The 7,504-nt window shown below is 44.1% G+C and overlaps 1 long non-coding RNA gene across 4 annotated transcripts in view; it reads left to right on the top strand.

Moving 5' to 3' along the window:
• Positions 1 to 1,126, top strand: part of LOC109314758 — a 26,480-nt gene extending 25,354 nt beyond the window's left edge. For all 4 annotated transcript variants that reach the window (XR_002102363.1, XR_002102361.1, XR_002102364.1 and 1 more), the window contains one exon: positions 166 to 1,126. This is a non-coding gene — a long non-coding RNA (uncharacterized LOC109314758). The remainder of the gene's footprint in view (positions 1 to 165) is intronic.
• Positions 1,127 to 7,504: the final 6,378 nt, after the last annotated feature.

Below are 7,504 nucleotides of genomic sequence, written 5' to 3'. Positions count from 1 at the left end.
GAGGTGGTTCAAGCACCTACATTGAACACCTTCAAGAGCAAATTGGATGCTTATCTTGCTGGGATCCTATGACCCCAGCTGGATTTGATAATCTTCCAAGGTCCCTTCTAGCCCTAATGTCTATGAAATCTATGAAATCATTGCTCATTTTTTTTATCATCACAGGTAGAGAATCTCCAACTATCTCCGGTGTAGGCAAAATCAACCCTAAGACATCACTGGAGATTTATACCATACAGCTGTTTGGGTCAATAGGCTACTTATGAGGAACCTATGTACAGAAGAGCGTATGTGATGCAACGCTACTTCAGTGGAGGACTAAACACATCAATGGAAAAAATAAAAAAACAGGACTTAATCTCCACTACAGATGTGCTTAGCATTATAATGAGTGGGCTCTCTAACTTATGAGGGAAGCTTGTCTGCCATCCTCCTCTAAGCAATAGGTCATGAAGGCCAATTCCAATAACCATTAGTGCATAGCCATTTGCAACTGCCCCATATCCAAATTGATGCGACAGCTGAGTCACAACAGCAGTTCAGAGGAAGAAAAGGAGAACCAAAAATGCTGTCGGGCTGATGACAAATGGATAGAAAATAAACTGCAGATGGACAGGCCACCTGAATTTGCCTATTCTTATTGGTTTAATTTTGCACGCTTGATCTTTCATCCTGATTTTCATTCTGAAACTGTCTGCTTGCAGTCCTAGTCCCCCTGCTCCTGCTAATATTGTTACAGGGCTTTGACCTGGAGATGTCACTTATTTAGTAAAGACAAGATGCATGATTTACTGATGGAAATGTTTTTATTGTTCAAATATTCTGTATGAGAAAGTGTCAAGGTTTCTTATGCTGCTATTGTATACTGTGGTACCTCATAAGAAAACTCAGAGGCAAAAGAACCAAAGCAAAGAAAAAAGAGCCACAGAGAATGAGCAAAATATGACACTCATATCACTGTATGTCAGAAATGTCACATGGGTCCTGAATACTGTCATCATTCAGCAAGGACATCAGTCTGCATCTGTCTCCAGACCTATTTCACTAGGCCCATCAATAGAGGTCCCTAGATACCTCATTGTCACCTGTCAATCATGCTTTAAAAATAAAGTTCAAATGACATTAAGTTTCTGGAATCCTTGCCTCTTTTGAAATGCTACTCATTCATTTAAGCCACCGCACTAGCCATCCCTTTTATACCTAGGAGGTGGAGGCAATTTCTAATGAGTTGTAACCTTCATAGTTTTGATATCTCAGAATCTGAGAGCTCAGTTAACTTCCATTAATAGCTGTAAAAAATACATTAAAAATTGTGGGAGATATGACATTACCCAGCATCCTCTGGCAGTCAGTGTGACATGCATCTGCCATACTGATTTCCTGCTTACACATATCCTTTGTCAAACACCTTCAAAGGTTTGAAGAAATGTGCTTACCATTTTCCCCTTGTACATCTGGGTTCCTGCTGGGATCAAAGGCTAAATTTCTGATGATAACACCTTGGGCTGTAGCTAAGATATTAATCCTACTAATGAAAAAATTATTATCTCCAATGCACATAGAGAAGATCAGCTGAAACCAGGGGTAATTCTAGTGAGTTATAAGAAACAAAGGGCTAAATCCTAGTTCACCTTCATGGAACCAAGCAGTATGGATGTAGCCATGTTAATGGTTACAGTTCAGATTCTGTTTTTATTGATGGTTACATAAGGTCCTCCTGCATCCCTGCCTGAAGTAAGACAGTAGCTCCATCCACCCTTCAGCACAACAGCATAGTGGCTAAAGCAGTTGCATAGGGTGCCCAGGGTAGGTTTGAACCTGTACCTCCTCTTTGATAGGAAGGTGTTCTAATTATAGCACAGGCTAAGAATTACTCAGAAAATTTTCCAGCCTCCTCTTGAAGCTAGCCCATTGCACCTCACATTTAAAATTTATAGAATAAAACCGACAACCCACACAGGAGTAGTTTATTTGCACTGGGGGGAGATAGGGGGAGCAGAGACCCAAGCTACAAGCCAGGACTCCCTTTCTTCTGCAACAGCAGCACCCATTTTATGAAGGCATCCTCCTCCAGACTTCTCTGCTTCTTTTTGCCATTGTATATCTTCCTCTTCTTGTTTCCTGTTGGCACTGGATTTATGACTCAGATACCTTGTTCCGCATGGACCCAAACCCTCAGACTGACCATAGCCTCTCCACTTAATAATAGATGAATTTTATTGATGCACAGTGCTAGCAGATAAGAATAATGCAAACAATTCTATATTGATCAGTCCTAGAGCTGTCCTCAGAGGGAAGGTATGCCTAGCCAGTCTGTGAGCTTCACCCTGAGGTAATAGCAGATGTCAGCAGTCTGGAGGTTGAAGGCTAAGGCCCACTCCTCCCCCAGTGGGGTGGGTGAGATGGGCTGGTGGTGTGTCCTCTCTCCATGGTGGCCTCAGGTTCCCCTCTTGGGGACCTTTTGCTGCTCTGAAATCCCTCTTTTTGTATTTTTTTCTCCAACCTCTGATAACTCTTCATCTCTGAACATCATTGATTGGTTTCCCTGTGGTTGTTCTACTGTCCACATTCTGTCCTGTCAGTAAATTCCTTTGTTTCTCAAACCCATCACATGCACACATCCTAATTTGGGCTTTTACCAGTTTCTCCTAATTTGGTCCATCTACCAAAACCGGAAATCCCATGGGCTCTGCAACTGGGCACTGTGACCTAATACCACCTTATTTCATGTTATGGAACAGTGTGGTACATGGCTTCAATTTCCCAGCCTGTGCGCCTGCTTGCTGCTTGCCTGTGTCAGGCACAGTTGAAGGAAACTTTGTCGCAAACAGGCTTTTAGAAACCAATTACCCATTGCCTTTGCCCTGGACCATTGTTCTAATGCATATCTACTTTACCTACAAGATAATTCCCAAAACCAAACCTCTAAATATCATTTTCTTTCCATTACTTCCCAGTGAACCAAGTTTAAGAGGAGGGCTAAAGTGTACACTAGGAAAAATGGATAAGCAGCAATGAGATAGTTCCTACCCTACTCTGAGCTGGAACCCAGGACCACAACCCATCAGGGTGTCCAGTCAATGTTTCTCTGACTTAAGTTATGGGACTTAGTGTTACCCACATGAAAGGGATTCTATTTCCCCATGGCACATGCACAACCAGTGAGCAGAGTGCAGCCTAGTAAGCATGCTCAGAAAGAAAATACAAGGTGAGCTTAGCTCCTTGGAAGCAAAAATGGGAGTTATACCTAAGTTTCTCTTAGGCACTTAAAAGAGAAACAGGATTTAGCTCAACATGTCTAAACATGCTTCCATAGCATAGTGCAATGGGATACACAAACCAAACACCCTGCAGGAGCTGCTAAGATTTAGAGGTGGTGGTTAGGAGAGAGACAGTTCAGTTGAGGGAAACAAATCTCCTGTGTATTCCCTAAAGGGAAATATTAGTTGGGCCACAACCTACTCTGAAACTTCTAAACACTAGGGCATCTCTGAGGGGAGGTAGGCCTGATGTTGTCTCCTAGGTTTCCTTTTCTTATCTTAAGTATCGCTCTACATCTCACCGGCTTATTAGGGCTCTATGAAGCTTCAACCCCTGATTTGATTCGGCTCCAAATCTGACCCTTTAATCTCTGTGAATCTAATCAGAACCCTCTGAATTGATTCAGAGAAATTTGGTGATTTGGACATAGACATAGCTGTATATGTTTTTTTTACATACCTCTAGGTACCAGGCAGCTCATGAATGCTGCAGTGCTGGGGCACATGGAGCATCCCACAGGAGTGCAGGGGGCTCCCCAACGTGCACAGCAGCAAACCTGGAAGAGGACCAGAAGCACTTCCAGTCCACTTCCGGGTCCGCTGGGGAGCATACAGATGGGGTCCCCCGCATCCTCCAGGCTCTGCAACTGGTGTCTCCTGGGTCTGGGGGAGCACCTGGGGTCCCCCCCGTGGCTAATCACCAATATGAAGGGGCTCAGGGTGGGGCCCTGCACAGTCCCTGGTGGACCCAGAAGTGGACCAGAAGTACTTCCGGTCCACTTCTGGGTTTGCTGCCAAGCATGGGGAGGGCCCCCCTGCACTCCTGTGGGACGCTTCATCCACCCCACCATCACAGTGTTCACAAACCGTGCCTGCTACCTCAAGGTATGTAGAAAAAACATTTAAAGCTGTGCCTATGTCCAAATCCCTGATTCTCCACATCAGCATCGAATCTTCAGATTCAGAGTCAGTTGAATCAAATCAGTGACAGCGATCCGAATCAATACATCAAATCACTGTCCCTGACTCAGGCCCTACTGCTCACGCTCTGGATAAGATGATATCCTGCATGCTCCCTCAAGGAGACACTGAATCTCTCTTTGTTCATTGTTGGTTTGTGCCATATCATAATTGTGCAGTAATTGTCATGAGGTCCAAAGTAACCTTTTTGGCATATCCAGCCAAACTGAAGGCAGGAAGTACAGTAGATCTCTTTAGCAGTCCCATCCTAGTAACCCCTTCAGTCTAATTTTGAATTTTTTTATTTGTAAAGTCTCAATATCTACCCCAAAAGCTGAACTAAGGGTGTCCAGTCAATGTTTGCTACACAAATTGCTACATCATAGAGCGTTTCCCAGTATTAGAAATTGCTTAAGTTTAAACAATTAAGCTTAAGTTTAAATGTTGTGGTTCAAATTGAATCTCTGTAGCAAATGTAGCATGTAACACCCTTTCTCACTCTCTGTACTTATACTGAACCCATCACTTCGGTATCAGGGGGCTATCAAAATTAATTAAGAATTTGATCTTAGTTAAGAACCAAACCCTTGGCATTTAACTTGCTTTCAATACCCATCTTATCCGAGTGTGAGTCCTTGGAATTTTGTTTTATTGATTCTGGACCCCCTGCAACAGCTGGCCCTAGTAATGCCAGATGCCACCAAATTGAGTCAATATAGCATTAAAAACAATCTAGCCCTAAGCCACAGCCTGGAAGAGTGATGTCATTTCAGTGGTTCTATGGTCATACATGGCAGCTACACAGCACTGAGCAGGAACAGAGAAAATGAGTCAAAGAAACAGAGGGAGCACGTTTGAGGATTTCAACTTAAAAAAAATAATAAACCAGAAACCTGTGATTAAAAAAATATAGCTTGAAGTTGCCAGCAACAAGAATAAATGTGCACCTGTATTCTCTAAGCCTACATTTTCTCTGGGCAATTCTTTTTCATAAGTGATTCACAGATAGACTCTGCACATGATTTATGGAACAAGTCTGAGATGCATAGACAAGGATAAGCGTGCAGAGGGAGATATGATACACAGAAAAAAGTTCTTTCTAGAGTCAGAGGTACAAACCTTCTCCTTATGGGATCATTTTAGGTAAAACGTAGACCATCAGAAGAAAGAAAACGTGTAGCAACATCATGCCTAGCAATGGCCTGAGAGCTCATAGTGGCAGCTGATGACATAGCAACATGCTTTGGATAGACGCTAATAGCCCGGGATTAGTCACTTGATTTTTCCAGTCGCTCACTTTTACGTCTGAAGCACAGTATGGCAAACACAATGTAATGGGTCACAGCAACATTATCCACAGGAGTTCTTAGGCCCAGGCTGCTTTGTGATGCATTGCTGATGCAGAGTAGCCTTAAAACAACAGTAGCTGGCACAGGAGACTCACTGGGCCTCTTATCCTGTAGTAAGTGAAGCGAGCTTAGCTCTGTTTCATTATCTCAGGATAAGAGAAGGCACAGACAGTTACTGAAGAACAGCTGATGCACCTCTCCCCTCACCTTTATATCGCTGTAATTGGTGCATTAGGCCATACCGTGGGTCCTAGTCTAAAACCTCACCCTGAGGCCAATATTGAGTATATGTGGCTAGTAGAAAATGACTGTGGTCAGGGCTTTACTACGATAGGTCTCAAGCCTTTGCGAACACTGGCATCTAGTGAAAACTAGCCCTGGGAACTAATGCCCCCCCCCTCCACTGTATAGCTGGCTGAATGGGGTTACAGCTCATGGATCATGCTATATAGAGGGACTGCTAAATTCAACAACCCTGTAAAGGCAGGGTTTCCTTGCTTTACCACAGCAAGTATCTATTTTAGGCCAAAAACAGGAGAAGCAGCCGTTTTGTGTTCATAGGGGCAGGGGAAAGAACCGCTGCTTTTACCAAATGCCTTGGCCAAACTTAACTGCAGAGCTGGCCTGCAGGACTAATAAAGCACAGCCACTAACACACTACTCTGAAAACACATGTTCATAAGAAAACTTGATCACTCCCTCTCCCATCTTTAGAGCACTTTGGACGCTTCTTAATAACTTAAATCCCAGGCAAAATTCCGTTCTCTCATGCCCTCTTATGACCCATTACCAGGAGCATCTCGCCTTCAGTAGGGACTTTCTGTAGCACAGTTAACACATTCAGCTGCACTGCATCTCTGCTGACATGTGGGAGGATGAGGTGAGTTTCCTAGTGGAAAGTTGAAGTGGAAATATAAAGTGCTTCGCTGCATGATTTGTGAAACTTGCAAAATATAATAGTAATAAAAACTAGTAATGAGCTCATTACAATAGAAATGGTCTCGTTTCCAGTGTGAATGCCAATGGTGGGTATACGTGTCCAGATTCCTGATGGCACAGGGAGTCCTTTAGCCATTGTCCTTCCTCGCCCCAGGAAAAGAATCCTCCTCGGAAAATGTCCTATGCTTTCCAGCTGCGTGCTGCCACCCTTCTGCTGGCTGCCTGAAAGGTCGCCATTCAGTACAGAAGCCACTTGGACTATTGAGACCAAGTTCTTGCCTGAGCTGGAAAACTTTATGTAGTTCTACTGTTATCACCAGTCTTGCTGGGAGGAAAACAGTGATGTCCAGTGCTTCAGTGTAAATCAATCATCTACCTGCAGGTAACAGCTGTTTACATCAAGTATTGTATGTATATCACACATTAGCCTCATTCTAATCATTTGTGGGGGCTTTTATAAATATCCCCTAAACCAGTGGCTCTCAACCTTTTTTGGACTTGAGGCAACCCGTCAAAGGACTTGGTGAATTGAGCCCCACCCAATTTCAGAAACTAACATATATCACAGTGCTTCCCTCCTTACACAGAGGTTGAGCAGTAGGGCTGGGGGATCATCCAGGCGGGAACAAGTAGTGGGGTGCAAAATGGGCCATAGTTGATTCAGATTTCGCCTGAATCGAGGACAGTGATTCGATTTGTTGATTCGGATCACTGTCCCAATTCGATTTGGCTGAATCTGAATCTGAATCAGTGATTCACCCATAAACAGAGCTGTAAATGTTTTTTTTACATACCTCAAGGTACCAGACATGGCTTGTGAATGCTGCAATGCTGGGGCAGATGGAGTGTCCCACAGGACTGCAGGGGGTCCCCTGCATGCTCAGCGGCAAACCCAGAAATGGATCAGAAGTACCGCCCCCCGCATTCTCCCCTGGCTTGGTGATCAGCTGCAGGGGGACCCAGGTGCCCCCTGACCCAGGAGGCACCAGTCACTGA

The sequence above is a fragment of the Crocodylus porosus genome, unplaced genomic scaffold (assembly GCF_001723895.1).
Source record: "Crocodylus porosus isolate Cpor-Errol unplaced genomic scaffold, CroPor_comp1, whole genome shotgun sequence".
Classification (NCBI taxonomy): Eukaryota; Metazoa; Chordata; order Crocodylia; family Crocodylidae; genus Crocodylus; species Crocodylus porosus.
The sequence above is the reverse complement of the archived record's forward strand: the minus strand, read 5'-3'. Positions and strand labels throughout refer to the sequence as shown.